The sequence below is a fragment of the Taudactylus pleione genome, unplaced genomic scaffold (assembly GCF_031769625.1).
Source record: "Taudactylus pleione unplaced genomic scaffold, aTauple2 ptg000550l, whole genome shotgun sequence".
NCBI lineage: Eukaryota > Metazoa > Chordata > Amphibia > Anura > Myobatrachidae > Taudactylus > Taudactylus pleione.
The window spans coordinates 2,549,208-2,562,109 of NW_028284952.1; the positions used below are offsets into that span (position 1 = coordinate 2,549,208).

The 12,902-nt window shown below is 37.3% G+C and overlaps 5 non-coding genes and 45 pseudogenes across 5 annotated transcripts; all 50 read left to right on the top strand.

The window, feature by feature from the left end:
• The first annotated feature begins 46 nt into the window (after positions 1-46).
• LOC148492852 (5S ribosomal RNA) lies at positions 47-165 on the top strand (annotated as a pseudogene).
• A 115-nt stretch (positions 166-280) lies between these two features.
• LOC148492853 (5S ribosomal RNA) lies at positions 281-399 on the top strand (annotated as a pseudogene).
• A 116-nt stretch (positions 400-515) lies between these two features.
• On the top strand, positions 516-634 carry LOC148492854 (5S ribosomal RNA; annotated as a pseudogene).
• A 116-nt stretch (positions 635-750) lies between these two features.
• LOC148492855 (5S ribosomal RNA) lies at positions 751-869 on the top strand (annotated as a pseudogene).
• A 351-nt stretch (positions 870-1,220) lies between these two features.
• Positions 1,221-1,339, top strand: LOC148492856 (5S ribosomal RNA). Its single transcript, XR_015870521.1, has one exon. It is a non-coding gene; the product is annotated as a 5S ribosomal RNA (ribosomal RNA).
• Positions 1,340-1,455: 116 nt separating this feature from the next.
• On the top strand, positions 1,456-1,574 carry LOC148492857 (5S ribosomal RNA; annotated as a pseudogene).
• Positions 1,575-1,689: 115 nt separating this feature from the next.
• Positions 1,690-1,808, top strand: LOC148492858 (5S ribosomal RNA; annotated as a pseudogene).
• Positions 1,809-1,924: 116 nt separating this feature from the next.
• LOC148492859 (5S ribosomal RNA) lies at positions 1,925-2,043 on the top strand (annotated as a pseudogene).
• A 115-nt stretch (positions 2,044-2,158) lies between these two features.
• On the top strand, positions 2,159-2,277 carry LOC148492860 (5S ribosomal RNA; annotated as a pseudogene).
• A 116-nt stretch (positions 2,278-2,393) lies between these two features.
• On the top strand, positions 2,394-2,512 carry LOC148492861 (5S ribosomal RNA; annotated as a pseudogene).
• Positions 2,513-2,628: 116 nt separating this feature from the next.
• LOC148492862 (5S ribosomal RNA) lies at positions 2,629-2,747 on the top strand (annotated as a pseudogene).
• A 115-nt stretch (positions 2,748-2,862) lies between these two features.
• Positions 2,863-2,981, top strand: LOC148492863 (5S ribosomal RNA; annotated as a pseudogene).
• Positions 2,982-3,097: 116 nt separating this feature from the next.
• Positions 3,098-3,216, top strand: LOC148492864 (5S ribosomal RNA; annotated as a pseudogene).
• A 116-nt stretch (positions 3,217-3,332) lies between these two features.
• On the top strand, positions 3,333-3,451 carry LOC148492865 (5S ribosomal RNA; annotated as a pseudogene).
• A 116-nt stretch (positions 3,452-3,567) lies between these two features.
• Positions 3,568-3,686, top strand: LOC148492866 (5S ribosomal RNA; annotated as a pseudogene).
• Positions 3,687-3,802: 116 nt separating this feature from the next.
• LOC148492867 (5S ribosomal RNA) lies at positions 3,803-3,921 on the top strand (annotated as a pseudogene).
• A 115-nt stretch (positions 3,922-4,036) lies between these two features.
• LOC148492868 (5S ribosomal RNA) lies at positions 4,037-4,155 on the top strand (annotated as a pseudogene).
• Positions 4,156-4,271: 116 nt separating this feature from the next.
• LOC148492869 (5S ribosomal RNA) lies at positions 4,272-4,390 on the top strand (annotated as a pseudogene).
• Positions 4,391-4,506: 116 nt separating this feature from the next.
• Positions 4,507-4,625, top strand: LOC148492870 (5S ribosomal RNA; annotated as a pseudogene).
• Positions 4,626-4,976: 351 nt separating this feature from the next.
• LOC148492871 (5S ribosomal RNA) lies at positions 4,977-5,095 on the top strand. The gene has a single exon (XR_015870522.1). It is a non-coding gene; the product is annotated as a 5S ribosomal RNA (ribosomal RNA).
• A 116-nt stretch (positions 5,096-5,211) lies between these two features.
• Positions 5,212-5,330, top strand: LOC148492872 (5S ribosomal RNA; annotated as a pseudogene).
• Positions 5,331-5,445: 115 nt separating this feature from the next.
• Positions 5,446-5,564, top strand: LOC148492873 (5S ribosomal RNA; annotated as a pseudogene).
• Positions 5,565-5,680: 116 nt separating this feature from the next.
• Positions 5,681-5,799, top strand: LOC148492874 (5S ribosomal RNA; annotated as a pseudogene).
• Positions 5,800-5,914: 115 nt separating this feature from the next.
• Positions 5,915-6,033, top strand: LOC148492875 (5S ribosomal RNA; annotated as a pseudogene).
• A 116-nt stretch (positions 6,034-6,149) lies between these two features.
• LOC148492876 (5S ribosomal RNA) lies at positions 6,150-6,268 on the top strand (annotated as a pseudogene).
• A 116-nt stretch (positions 6,269-6,384) lies between these two features.
• On the top strand, positions 6,385-6,503 carry LOC148492877 (5S ribosomal RNA; annotated as a pseudogene).
• Positions 6,504-6,619: 116 nt separating this feature from the next.
• LOC148492878 (5S ribosomal RNA) lies at positions 6,620-6,738 on the top strand (annotated as a pseudogene).
• Positions 6,739-6,854: 116 nt separating this feature from the next.
• LOC148492879 (5S ribosomal RNA) lies at positions 6,855-6,973 on the top strand (annotated as a pseudogene).
• Positions 6,974-7,088: 115 nt separating this feature from the next.
• LOC148492880 (5S ribosomal RNA) lies at positions 7,089-7,207 on the top strand (annotated as a pseudogene).
• A 116-nt stretch (positions 7,208-7,323) lies between these two features.
• On the top strand, positions 7,324-7,442 carry LOC148492881 (5S ribosomal RNA; annotated as a pseudogene).
• Positions 7,443-7,558: 116 nt separating this feature from the next.
• Positions 7,559-7,677, top strand: LOC148492882 (5S ribosomal RNA; annotated as a pseudogene).
• A 351-nt stretch (positions 7,678-8,028) lies between these two features.
• Positions 8,029-8,147, top strand: LOC148492883 (5S ribosomal RNA; annotated as a pseudogene).
• Positions 8,148-8,262: 115 nt separating this feature from the next.
• LOC148492884 (5S ribosomal RNA) lies at positions 8,263-8,381 on the top strand (annotated as a pseudogene).
• Positions 8,382-8,497: 116 nt separating this feature from the next.
• On the top strand, positions 8,498-8,616 carry LOC148492885 (5S ribosomal RNA; annotated as a pseudogene).
• A 113-nt stretch (positions 8,617-8,729) lies between these two features.
• On the top strand, positions 8,730-8,848 carry LOC148492886 (5S ribosomal RNA; annotated as a pseudogene).
• Positions 8,849-8,964: 116 nt separating this feature from the next.
• LOC148492887 (5S ribosomal RNA) lies at positions 8,965-9,083 on the top strand (annotated as a pseudogene).
• Positions 9,084-9,199: 116 nt separating this feature from the next.
• On the top strand, positions 9,200-9,318 carry LOC148492888 (5S ribosomal RNA; annotated as a pseudogene).
• A 115-nt stretch (positions 9,319-9,433) lies between these two features.
• LOC148492889 (5S ribosomal RNA) lies at positions 9,434-9,552 on the top strand (annotated as a pseudogene).
• Positions 9,553-9,668: 116 nt separating this feature from the next.
• Positions 9,669-9,787, top strand: LOC148492890 (5S ribosomal RNA). Its single transcript, XR_015870220.1, has one exon. It is a non-coding gene; the product is annotated as a 5S ribosomal RNA (ribosomal RNA).
• Positions 9,788-9,903: 116 nt separating this feature from the next.
• Positions 9,904-10,022, top strand: LOC148492891 (5S ribosomal RNA; annotated as a pseudogene).
• Positions 10,023-10,138: 116 nt separating this feature from the next.
• Positions 10,139-10,257, top strand: LOC148492892 (5S ribosomal RNA; annotated as a pseudogene).
• A 351-nt stretch (positions 10,258-10,608) lies between these two features.
• On the top strand, positions 10,609-10,727 carry LOC148492893 (5S ribosomal RNA). Its single transcript, XR_015870524.1, has one exon. It is a non-coding gene; the product is annotated as a 5S ribosomal RNA (ribosomal RNA).
• Positions 10,728-10,843: 116 nt separating this feature from the next.
• LOC148492894 (5S ribosomal RNA) lies at positions 10,844-10,962 on the top strand (annotated as a pseudogene).
• A 115-nt stretch (positions 10,963-11,077) lies between these two features.
• Positions 11,078-11,196, top strand: LOC148492895 (5S ribosomal RNA; annotated as a pseudogene).
• A 116-nt stretch (positions 11,197-11,312) lies between these two features.
• Positions 11,313-11,431, top strand: LOC148492896 (5S ribosomal RNA; annotated as a pseudogene).
• A 115-nt stretch (positions 11,432-11,546) lies between these two features.
• On the top strand, positions 11,547-11,665 carry LOC148492897 (5S ribosomal RNA; annotated as a pseudogene).
• A 116-nt stretch (positions 11,666-11,781) lies between these two features.
• Positions 11,782-11,900, top strand: LOC148492898 (5S ribosomal RNA; annotated as a pseudogene).
• A 351-nt stretch (positions 11,901-12,251) lies between these two features.
• On the top strand, positions 12,252-12,370 carry LOC148492899 (5S ribosomal RNA; annotated as a pseudogene).
• Positions 12,371-12,486: 116 nt separating this feature from the next.
• Positions 12,487-12,605, top strand: LOC148492900 (5S ribosomal RNA). Its single transcript, XR_015870526.1, has one exon. It is a non-coding gene; the product is annotated as a 5S ribosomal RNA (ribosomal RNA).
• Positions 12,606-12,721: 116 nt separating this feature from the next.
• LOC148492901 (5S ribosomal RNA) lies at positions 12,722-12,840 on the top strand (annotated as a pseudogene).
• The last annotated feature ends 62 nt before the right edge of the window (positions 12,841-12,902 follow it).

The following is a 12,902-nucleotide window of genomic DNA, read 5'->3' on the forward strand; positions in this document are numbered from 1 at the left end:
ACTTGAGTTAAGAAGTAATGGAGGTCTAAAGATAATGGTTTTGGGCACCTACAGCCAAACCACACTGGACATGCCCAATCTCGTCTGATCTTGAAAGCTATGCAGTGTTGGGCCTGGTTAGTACTTGGATGGGAGACAACCTGGGAATACCAAGAGCTGTAGGTAATTTTATACTGCCAAAACATTCTTTTCTATTACATTTTACATTTCATTTTTCAACTTATCATTGAATTTACTTGAGTTAAGAAGTAAAAGAGGTCTAAAGTTAATGTTTTTGAGCACATACAGCCAAACCACACTGGACATGCCCAATCTCGTCTGATCTTGGAAGCTATGCAGTGTTGGGCCTGGTTAGTACTTTGATGGGAGACCACCTAGGAATCCCAGGTGCTGTAGGTAATTTTATACTGCCATAACAGTCTATTCTATTACATTTTACATTTAATTTTTTCAACTTATCAATGAATTTACTTGAGTTAAGAAGTAATAGAGGTCTAAAGTTAATGCTTTTGAGCACCTACAGCCAAACCACACTGGACATGCCCAATCTTGTTTGATCTTGGAAGCTATGCAGTGTTGGGCCTGGTTAGTACTTGGACGGGAGACCACTTGGGAATACCAGGTGCTGTAGGAAATTTTATATAGCCATAACATTCTTTTCTATTAAATTTTACATTACATTTTTTCAACTTATCAATGAATTTACTTGAGTTAAAAAGTAAAAGAGGTCTAAAGTTAATGTTTTTGAGCACCTTCTGTCAAACCACACTGGACATGCCCAATCTCGTCTGATCTTGAAAGCTATGCAGTGTTGGGCCTGGTTAGTACTTGGATGGGAGACCCCCTGGGAATGCCAGGTGCTGTAGGTAATTTTATACTGCCATAACATTCTTTTCTATTACATTTTACATTTAATTTTTTCAACTTATCAATTAATTTACTTGAGTTAAGAAGTAATAGAGGTCTAAATTTAATGCTTTTGAGCACCTACAGCCAAACCACACTGGACATGCCCAATCTCGTCTGATCTTATAAGCTATGCAGTGTTGGGCCTGGTTTGTACTTGGATGGGAGACCACCTTGGAATTGCAGTTGCTGTAGGAAATTTTATACAGCCAAAACATTCTTTTCTATTACATTTTACATTTAATTTTTTCAACTTATCAATGAATTTACTTGAGTTAAGAAGTAAAAGAGGTCTAAAGTTAATATTTTTGAGCACCTACAGCCAAACCACACTGGACATGCCCAATCTCGTCTGATCTTGGAAGTTATGCAGTGTTGGGCCTGGTTAGTACTTGGATGGGAGACCACCTGGGAATACCAGGAGCTGTAGGTAATTTTATACTGCCATAACATTATTTTCTATTACATTTTACATTTAATTTTTTCAACTTATCAATGAATTTACTTGAGTTAAGAAGTAATAGAGGTCTAAAGTTAATGTTTTTGAGCACCTACAGCCAAACCACACTGGACATGCCCAATCTCGTCTGATATTGGAAGCTATGCAGTGTTGGGCCTGGTTAGTACTTGGATGGGAGAACACATGGGAATACCAGGTGCAATAGGTAATTTTATACTGCCATAACATTCTTTTCTATTACATTTTACATTTCATTTTTCAACTAATCATTGAATTTGCTTGAGTTAAGAAGTAAAAGAGGTCTAAAGTTAATGTTTTTGAGCACCTACAGCCAAACTATACTGGACATGCCCAATCTCGTCTGATCTTGGAAGCTATGCAGTGGTGGGCCTTGTTCGTACTTGGATGGGAGACTACCTGGGAATGCCAGGTGCTGTAGGTAATTTTATGCAGCCATAACATTCTTTTCTATTACATTTTACTTTTAATTTTTTCAACTTATCAATGAATTTACTTGAGTTAAGAAGTAAAAGAGGTCTAAAGTTAATGTTTTTGAGCACCTACAGTCAAACCACAGAGGACATGCCCAATCTCATCTGTTCTTGGAAGTTATGCAGTGTTGGGCCTGGTTAGTACTTGGATGGGAGACCACCTGGGAATACTAGGAGCTGTAGGTAATTTTATACTGCCAAAACATTCTTTTCTATTACATTTTACATTTCATTTTTCAACTTATCATTGAATTTACTTGAGTTAAGCAGTAAAAGAGGTCTAAAGTTAATGTTTTTGAGCACCTACAGCCAAACCGCACTGGACATGCCCAATCTCGTCTGATTTTGGAAGCTATGCAGTGTTGGGCCTGGTTAGTACTTGGATGGGAGACCACCTAGGAATCCCAGGTGCTGTAGGTAATTTTATACTGCCATAACAGTCTATTCTATTACATTTTACATTTAATTTTTTCAACTTATCAATGAATTTACTTGAGTTAAGAAGTAATAGAGGTCTAAAGTTAATGGTTTTGAGCACCTACAGCCAAACCACACTGGACATGCCCAATCTCATCTGAACTTGAAAGCTATGCAGTGTTGGGCCTGGTTAGTACTTGGATGGGAAACAACCTGGGAATACCAGGTGCTGTATGTAATTTTATACTGCCATAACATTCTTTTCTATTACATTTTACATTTAATTTTTTCAAATTATCAATGAATTTACTTGAGTTAAGAAGTAATAGAGGTCTAAAATTAATGGTTTTGGGCACCTACAGCCAAACCACACTGGACATGCCCAATATCGTCTGATTTTGGAAGCTATGCAGTGTTGGGCCTGGTTAGTACATGAATGGGAGACCACCTGGGAATACCAGGTGCTGTAGGTAATTTTATACTGCCATAACATTCGTTTCCATTACATTTTACATTTCATCTTTCAACTTATCATTGAATTTACTTGAGTTAAGAAGTAAAAGAGGTCTAAAGTTAATGTTTTTGAGCACCTACAGCCAAACCATACTGGACATGCCCAATCTCATCTGATCTTGGAAGCTATGCAGTGGTGGGCCTCGTTAGTACTTGGATGGGAGACCACCTAGTAATCCCAGGTGCTGTAGGTAATTTTATACTGCCATAACATTCTTTTCTACTACATTTTACATTTAATTTTTTCAACTTATCAATGAATTTACTTGAGTTAAGAAGTAATAGAGGTCTAAAGTTAATGCTTTTGAGCACCTACAGCCAAACCACACTGGACATGCCCAATCTTGTCTGATCTTGGAAGCTATGCAGTGTTGGGCCTGGTTAGTACTTGGATGGGAGACCTCCTGGGAATACCAGGTGCTGTAGGTAATTTTATATAGCCATAACATTCTTTTCTATTACATTTTACATTACATTTTTTCAACTTATCAATGAATTTACTTGAGTTAAGAAGTAAAAGAGGTCTAAAGTTAATGTTTTTGAGCACCTACAGTCAAACCACACTGGACATGCCCAATTTCATCTGATCTTGGAAGCTATGCAGTGTTGGGCCTGGTTAGTACTTGGATGGGAGACCACCTGGGAATACCAGGTGCTGTAGGTAATTTTATACTGCCATAACATTCTTTTCCATTACATTTTACATTTAATTTTTTCAACTTATCAATGAATTTACTTGAGTTAAGAAGTAAAAGAGGTCTAAAGTTAATGTTTTTGAGCACCTACTGCCAAACCACACTGGACATGCCCAATCTTGTTTGATCTTGGAAGCTATGCAGTATTGGGCCTGGTTAGTACTTGGATGGGAGACCACCTGGGAATACCAGGTGCTGTAGGTAATTTTATAGTGCCATGACATTCTTTTCTATTACATTTTACATTTAATTTTTTCAACTTATCAATGAATTTACTTGAGTTAAGAAGTAATGGAGGTCTAAAGATAATGGTTTTGGGCACCTACAGCCAAACCACACTGGACATGCCCAATCTCGTCTGATCTTGAAAGCTATGCAGTGTTGGGCCTGGTTAGTACTTGGATGGGAGACAACCTGGGAATACCAAGAGCTGTAGGTAATTTTATACTGCCAAAACATTCTTTTCTATTACATTTTACATTTCATTTTTCAACTTATCATTGAATTTACTTGAGTTAAGAAGTAAAAGAGGTCTAAAGTTAATGTTTTTGAGCACATACAGCCAAACCACACTGGACATGCCCAATCTCGTCTGATCTTGGAAGCTATGCAGTGTTGGGCCTGGTTAGTACTTTGATGGGAGACCACCTAGGAATCCCAGGTGCTGTAGGTAATTTTATACTGCCATAACAGTCTATTCTATTACATTTTACATTTAATTTTTTCAACTTATCAATGAATTTACTTGAGTTAAGAAGTAATAGAGGTCTAAAGTTAATGCTTTTGAGCACCTACAGCCAAACCACACTGGACATGCCCAATCTTGTTTGATCTTGGAAGCTATGCAGTGTTGGTTCTGGTTAGTACTTGGACGGGAGACCACTTGGGAATACCAGGTGCTGTAGGAAATTTTATATAGCCATAACATTCTTTTCTATTAAATTTTACATTACATTTTTTCAACTTATCAATGAATTTACTTGAGTTAAAAAGTAAAAGAGGTCTAAAGTTAATGTTTTTGAGCACCTTCTGTCAAACCACACTGGACATGCCCAATCTCGTCTGATCTTGAAAGCTATGCAGTGTTGGGCCTGGTTAGTACTTGGATGGGAGACCCCCTGGGAATGCCAGGTGCTGTAGGTAATTTTATACTGCCATAACATTCTTTTCTATTACATTTTACATTTAATTTTTTCAACTTATCAATTAATTTACTTGAGTTAAGAAGTAATAGAGGTCTAAATTTAATGCTTTTGAGCACCTACAGCCAAACCACACTGGACATGCCCAATCTCGTCTGATCTTATAAGCTATGCAGTGTTGGGCCTGGTTTGTACTTGGATGGGAGACCACCTTGGAATTGCAGTTGCTGTAGGAAATTTTATACAGCCAAAACATTCTTTTCTATTACATTTTACATTTAATTTTTTCAACTTATCAATGAATTTACTTGAGTTAAGAAGTAAAAGAGGTCTAAAGTTAATATTTTTGAGCACCTACAGCCAAACCACACTGGACATGCCCAATCTCGTCTGATCTTGGAAGTTATGCAGTGTTGGGCCTGGTTAGTACTTGGATGGGAGACCACCTGGGAATACCAGGAGCTGTAGGTAATTTTATACTGCCATAACATTATTTTCTATTACATTTTACATTTAATTTTTTCAACTTATCAATGAATTTACTTGAGTTAAGAAGTAATAGAGGTCTAAAGTTAATGTTTTTGAGCACCTACAGCCAAACCACACTGGACATGCCCAATCTCGTCTGATATTGGAAGCTATGCAGTGTTGGGCCTGGTTAGTACTTGGATGGGAGAACACATGGGAATACCAGGTGCAATAGGTAATTTTATACTGCCATAACATTCTTTTCTATTACATTTTACATTTCATTTTTCAACTAATCATTGAATTTGCTTGAGTTAAGAAGTAAAAGAGGTCTAAAGTTAATGTTTTTGAGCACCTACAGCCAAACTATACTGGACATGCCCAATCTCGTCTGATCTTGGAAGCTATGCAGTGGTGGGCCTTGTTCGTACTTGGATGGGAGACTACCTGGGAATGCCAGGTGCTGTAGGTAATTTTATGCAGCCATAACATTCTTTTCTATTACATTTTACTTTTAATTTTTTCAACTTATCAATGAATTTACTTGAGTTAAGAAGTAAAAGAGGTCTAAAGTTAATGTTTTTGAGCACCTACAGTCAAACCACAGAGGACATGCCCAATCTCATCTGTTCTTGGAAGTTATGCAGTGTTGGGCCTGGTTAGTACTTGGATGGGAGACCACCTGGGAATACTAGGAGCTGTAGGTAATTTTATACTGCCAAAACATTCTTTTCTATTACATTTTACATTTCATTTTTCAACTTATCATTGAATTTACTTGAGTTAAGCAGTAAAAGAGGTCTAAAGTTAATGTTTTTGAGCACCTACAGCCAAACCGCACTGGACATGCCCAATCTCGTCTGATTTTGGAAGCTATGCAGTGTTGGGCCTGGTTAGTACTTGGATGGGAGACCACCTAGGAATCCCAGGTGCTGTAGGTAATTTTATACTGCCATAACAGTCTATTCTATTACATTTTACATTTAATTTTTTCAACTTATCAATGAATTCACTTGAGTTAAGAAGTAATAGAGGTCTAAAGTTAATGCTTTTGAGCACCTACAGCCAAACCACACTGGACATGCCCAATCTCGTTTGGTTTTGGAAGCTATGCAGTGTTGGGCATGGTTAGTACTTGGATGGGAGACCACCTGGGAATACCAGGTGCTGTAGGTAATTTTATATAGCCATAACATTCTTTTCTATTACATTTTACATTACATTTTTTCAACTTATCAATGAATTTACTTGAGTTAAGAAGTAAAAGAGGTCTAAAGTTAATGTTTTTGAGCACCTACAGCCAAAGCACACTGGACAATAACAATCTCATCTGATCTTGGAAGCTATGCAGTGTTGGGCCTGGTTAGTACTTCGATGGGAGACCACCAGGGAATACCAGATGCTGTAGGTAATTTTATACTGCCATAACATTCTTTTCTATTACATTTTACATTTAATTTTTTCAACTTATCAATGAATTTACTTGAGTTAAGAAGTAAAAGAGGTCTAAAATTAATGTTTTTGAGCGCCTACAGCCAAACCACACTGGACATGCCCAATCTCGTCTGATCTTGCAAACTATGCAGTGTTGGGCCTGGTTTGTACTTGGATGGGAAACCACCTGGGAATACCAGGTGCTGTAGGTAATTTTAGACAGCCAAAACATTCTTTTCTATTACATTTTACATTTAATTTTTTCAACTTATCAATGAATTTACTTGAGTTAAGAAGTAAAAGAGGTCTAAAGTTAATGTTTTTGAGCACCTACAGTCAAACCACAGAGGACATGCCCGATCTCATCTGTTCTTGGAAGTTATGCAGTGTTGGGCCTGGTTAGTACTTGGATGGGAGACCACCTGGGAATACTAGGAGCTGTAGGTAATTTTATACTGCCAAAACATTCTTTTCTATTACATTTTACATTTCATTTTTCAACTTATCATTGAATTTACTTGAGTTAAGCAGTAAAAGAGGTCTAAAGTTAATGTTTTTGAGCACCTACAGCCAAACCACACTGGACATGCCCAATCTCATCTGATCTTGGAAGCAATGCGGTGTTTGGCCTGGTTACTACTTGGATGGGAGACCACCTGGGAATACCAGGTGCTGTAGGTATTTTTATACAGCCAAAACTTTCTTTTCTATTACAATTTACATTTAATTTTTTCAACTTATCAATGAATTTACTTGAGTTAAGAAGTAAAAGAGGTCTAAAGTTAATGTTTATGAGCACCTACAGCCAAAGCACACTGGACATGCCCAATCTCGTCTGATCTTGGAAGCTATGCAGTGTTGGGCCTGGTTAGTACTTGGACAGGAGACCACCTGGGAATACCAGGTGCTGTAGGTAATTTTATATAGCCATAACATTCTTTTCTATTACATTTTACATTACATTTTTTCAACTTATCAATGAATTTACTTGAGTTAAGAAGTAAAAGAGGTCTAAAGTTAATGTTTTTGAGCACCTACAGTCAAACCACACTGGACATGCACAATCTCGTCTGATCTTGGAAGCTATGCAGTGTTGGGCCTGGTTAGTACTTGGATGGGAGACCCCCTGGGAATACCAGGTGCTGTAGGTAATTTTATACTGCCATAACATTCTTTTCTATTACATTTTACATTTAATTTTTTCAACATATCAATGAATTTACTTGAGTTAAGAAGTAATAGAGGTCTAAATTTAATGCTTTTGAGCACCTACAGCCAAACCACACTGGACATGCCCAATCTCGTCTGATCTTGTAAGCTTTGCTGTGTTGGGCCTGGTTTGTACTTGGATGGGAGACCACCTGGGAATACCAGTACCTGTTGGAAATTTTATACAGCCAAAACATTCTTTTCTATTACATTTTACATCTAATATTTTCAACTTATCAATGAATTTACTTGAGTTAAGAAGTAAAAGAGGTCTAAAATTAATGTTTTTGAGCACCTACAGCCAAACCACAGTGGACATTCCCAATCTTGTTTGATCTTGGAAACTATGTAGTGTTGGGCCTGGTTAGTACTTGGATGGGAGACCACCTGGGAATACCAGGTGCTGTAGGTAATTTTATACTGCCATAACATTCTTTTCTATTACATTTTACATTTAATTTTTTCAGCTTATCAATGAATTTACTTGAGTTAAGAAGTAATAGAGGTCTAAAGTTAAGGCTTTGGGCACCTACAGCCAAACCACACTGGACATGCCCAATCTCGTCTGATCTTGGAAGCTATGCAGTGTTGGGCCTGGTTAGTACTTGGATGGGAGACCACCTGGGACTACCAGGTGCTGTAGGTAATTTTATATAGTCATAACATTCTTTTCTATTACATTTTACATTACATTTTTTCAACTTATCAATGAATTAACTTGAGTTAAGAAGTAAAAGAGGTCTAAAGTTAATGTTTTTGAGCACCTACAGTCAAACCACACTGGACATGCCCAATCTTGTCTGATCTTGAAAGCTATGCAGTGTTGGGCCTGGTTAGTACTTGGATGGGAGACCACCTGGGAATGCGAGGTGCTGTAGGTAATTTTATACTACCATAACATTCTTTTCTATTACATTTTTCATTTCATTTTTCAACTAATCATTGAATTTACTTGAGTTAAGAAGTAAGAGGTCTAAAGTTAATGTTTTTGAGCACCTACAGCCAAACCACACTGGACATGCCCAATCTCGTCTGAACTTGGAAGCTATGCAGTGTTGGGCCTGGTAAGTACTTGGATGGGAGACCACCTGGGAATACCAGGTGCTGTAGATAATTTTATACTGCCATAACATTCTTTTCTATTACATTTTACATTTAATTTTTTCAACTTATCAATGAATTTACTTGAGTTAAGAAGTAATAGAGGTCTAAAGTTAATGGTTTTGAGCACCTACAGCCAAACCACACTGGACATGCCCAATCTCGTCTGAACTTGAAAGCTATGCAGTGTTGGGCCTGGTTAGTACTTGGATGGGAAACAACCTGGGAATACCAGGTGCTGTATGTAATTTTATACTGCCATAACATTCTTTTCTATTACATTTTACATTTAATTTTTTCAAATTATCAATGAATTTACTTGATTTAAGAAGTAATAGAGGTCTAAAATTAATGGTTTTGGGCACCTACAGCCAAACCACACTGGACATGCCCAATATCGTCTGATTTTGGAAGCTATGCAGTGTTGGGCCTGGTTAGTACATGAATGGGAAACCACCTGGGAATACCAGGTGCTGTAGGTAATTTTATACTGCCATAACATTCGTTTCCATTACATTTTACATTTCATTTTTCAACTTATCATTGAATTTACTTGAGTTAAGAAGTAAAAGAGGTCTAAAGTTAATGTTTTTGAGCACCTACAGCCAAACCATACTGGACATGCCCAATCTCATCTGATCTTGGAAGCTATGCAGTGGTGGGCCTCGTTAGTACTTGGATGGGAGACCACCTAGTAATCCCAGGTGCTGTAGGTAATTTTATACTGCCATAACATTCTTTTCTACTACATTTTACATTTAATTTTTTCAACTTATCAATGAATTTACTTGAGTTAAGAAGTAATAGAGGTCTAAAGTTAATGCTTTTGAACACCTACAGCCAAACCACACTGGACATGCCCAATCTCGTCTGATCTTGGAAGCTATGCAGTGTTGGGCCTGGTTAGTACTTGGATGGGAGACCACCTGGGAATACCAGGTGCTGTAGGTAATTTTATATAGCCATAACATTCTTTTCTATTACATTTTACATTACATTTTTTCAACTTATCAATGAATTTACTTTAGTTAAGAAGTAAAAGAGGTCTAAAGTTAATGTTTTTGAGCACCTACAGTCAAACCACACTGGACATGCCCAATTTCATCTGATCTTGGAAGCTATGCAGTGTTGGGCCTGGTTAGTACTTGGATGGGAGACCACCTGGGAATACCAGGTGCTGTAGGTAATTTTATACTGCCATAACATTCTTTTCCATTACATTTTACATTTAATTTTTTCAACTTATCAATGAATTTACTTGAGTTAAGAAGTAAAAGAGGTCTAAAGTTAATGTTTTTGAGCACCTACTGCCAAACCACACTGGACATGCCCAATCTTGTTTGATCTTGGAAGCTATGCAGTAGTGGGCCTGGTTAGTACTTGGATGGGAGACCAGCTGGGAATACCAGGTGCTGTAGGTAATTTTATAGTGCCATGACATTCTTTTCTATTACATTTTACATTTAATTTTTTCAACTTATCAATGAATTTACTTGAGTTAAGAAGTAATAGAGGTCTAAAGATAATGGTTTTGGGCACCTACAGCCAAACCACACTGGACATGCCCAATCTCGTCTGATCTTATAAGCTATGCAGTGTTGGGCCTGGTTTGTACTTGGATGGGAGACCACCTTGGAATTGCAGTTGCTGTAGGAAATTTTATACAGCCAAAACATTCTTTTCTATTACATTTTACATTTAATTTTTTCAACTTATCAATGAATTTACTTGAGTTAAGAAGTAAAAGAGGTCTAAAGTTAATGTTTTTGAGCACCTACAGCCAAACCACACTGGACATGCCCAATCTCGTCTGATCTTGGAAGTTATGCAGTGTTGGGCCTGGTTAGTACTTGGATGGGAGACCACCTGGGAATACCAGGAGCTGTAGGTAATTTTATACTGCCATAACATTATTTTCTATTACATTTTACATTTAATTTTTTCAACTTATCAATGAATTTACTTGAGTTAAGAAGTAATAGAGGTCTAAAGTTAATGTTTTTGAGCACCTACAGCCAAACCACACTGGACATGCCCAATCTCGTCTGATATTGGAAGCTATGCAGTGTTGGGCCTGGTTAGTACTTGGATGGGAGAACACATGGGAATACCAGGTGCAATAGGTAATTTTATACTGCCATAACATTCTTTTCTATTACATTTTACATTTCATTTTTCAACTAATCATTGAATTTGCTTGAGTTAAGAAGTAAAAGAGGTCTAAAGTTAATGTTTTTGAGCACCTACAGCCAAACTATACTGGACATGCCCAATCTCGTCTGATCTTGGAAGCTATGCAGTGTTGGGCCTTGTTCGTACTTGGATGGGAGACTACCTGGGAATGCCAGGTGCTGTAGGTAATTTTATGCAGCCATAACATTCTTTTCTATTACATTTTACTTTTAATTTTTTCAACTTATCAATGAATTTACTTGAGTTAAGAAGTAAAAGAGGTCTAAAGTTAATGTTTTTGAGCACCTACAGTCAAACCACAGAGGACATGCCCAATCTCATCTGTTCTTGGAAGTTATGCAGTATTGGGCCTGGTTAGTACTTGGATGGGAGACCACCTGGGAATACTAGGAGCTGTAGGTAATTTTATACTGGGAAAACATTCTTTTCTATTACATTTTACATTTCATTTTTCAACTTATCATTGAATTTACTTGAGTTAAGCAGTAAAAGAGGTCTAAAGTTAATGTTTTTGAGCACCTACAGCCAAACGACACTGGACATGCCCAATCTCATCTGATCTTGGAAGCAATGCGGTGTTTGGCCTGGTTACTACTTGGATGGGAGACCACCTGGGAATACCAGGTGCTGTAGGTAATTTTATACAGCCAAAACTTTCTTTTCTATTACAATTTACATTTAATTTTTTCAACTTATCAATGAATTTACTTGAGTTAAGAAGTAAAAGAGGTCTAAAGTTAATGTTTTTGAGCACCTACAGCCAAAGCACACTGGACATGCCCAATCTCGTCTGATCTTGGAAGCTATGCAGTGTTGGGCCTGGTTAGTACTTGGACAGGAGACCACCTGGGAATACCAGGTGCTGTAGGTAATTTTATACTGCCATAACATTCTTTTCTATTACATTTTACATTTAATTTTTTCAACATATCAATGAATTTACTTGAGTTAAGAAGTAATAGAGGTCTAAATTTAATGCTTTTGAGCACCTACAGCCAAACCACACTGGACATGCCCAATCTCGTCTGATCTTGTAAGCTTTGCTGTGTTGGGCCTGGTTTGTACTTGGATGGGAGACCACCTGGGAATACCAGTACCTGTTGGAAATTTTATACAGCCAAAACATTCTTTTCTATTACATTTTACATCTAATATTTTCAACTTATCAATGAATTTACTTGAGTTAAGAAGTAAAAGAGGTCTAAAATTAATGTTTTTGAGCACCTACAGCCAAACCACACTGGACATTCCCAATCTTGTTTGATCTTGGAAACTATGTAGTGTTGGGCCTGGTTAGTACTTGGATGGGAGACCACCTGGGAATACCAGGTGCTGTAGGTAATTTTATACTGCCATAACATTCTTTTCTATTACATTTTACATTTAATTTTTTCAGCTTATCAATGAATTTACTTGAGTTAAGAAGTAATAGAGGTCTAAAGTTAATATTTTTGAGCACCTACAGCCAAACCACACTGGACATGCCCAATCTCGTCTGATCTTGGAAGTTATGCAGTGTTGGGCCTGGTTAGTACTTGGATGGGAGACCACCTGGGAATACCAGGAGCTGTAGGTAATTTTATACTGCCATAACATTATTTTCTATTACATTTTACATTTAATTTTTTCAACTTATCAATGAATTTACTTGAGTTAAGAAGTAATAGAGGTCTAAAGTTAATGTTTTTGAGCACCTACAGCCAAACCACACTGGACATGCCCAATCTCGTCTGATATTGGAAGCTATGCAGTGTTGGGCCTGGTTAGTACTTGGATGGGAGAACACATGGGAATACCAGGTGCAATAGGTAATTTTATACTGCCATAACATTCTTTTCTATTACATTTTACATTTCATTTTTCAACTAATCAT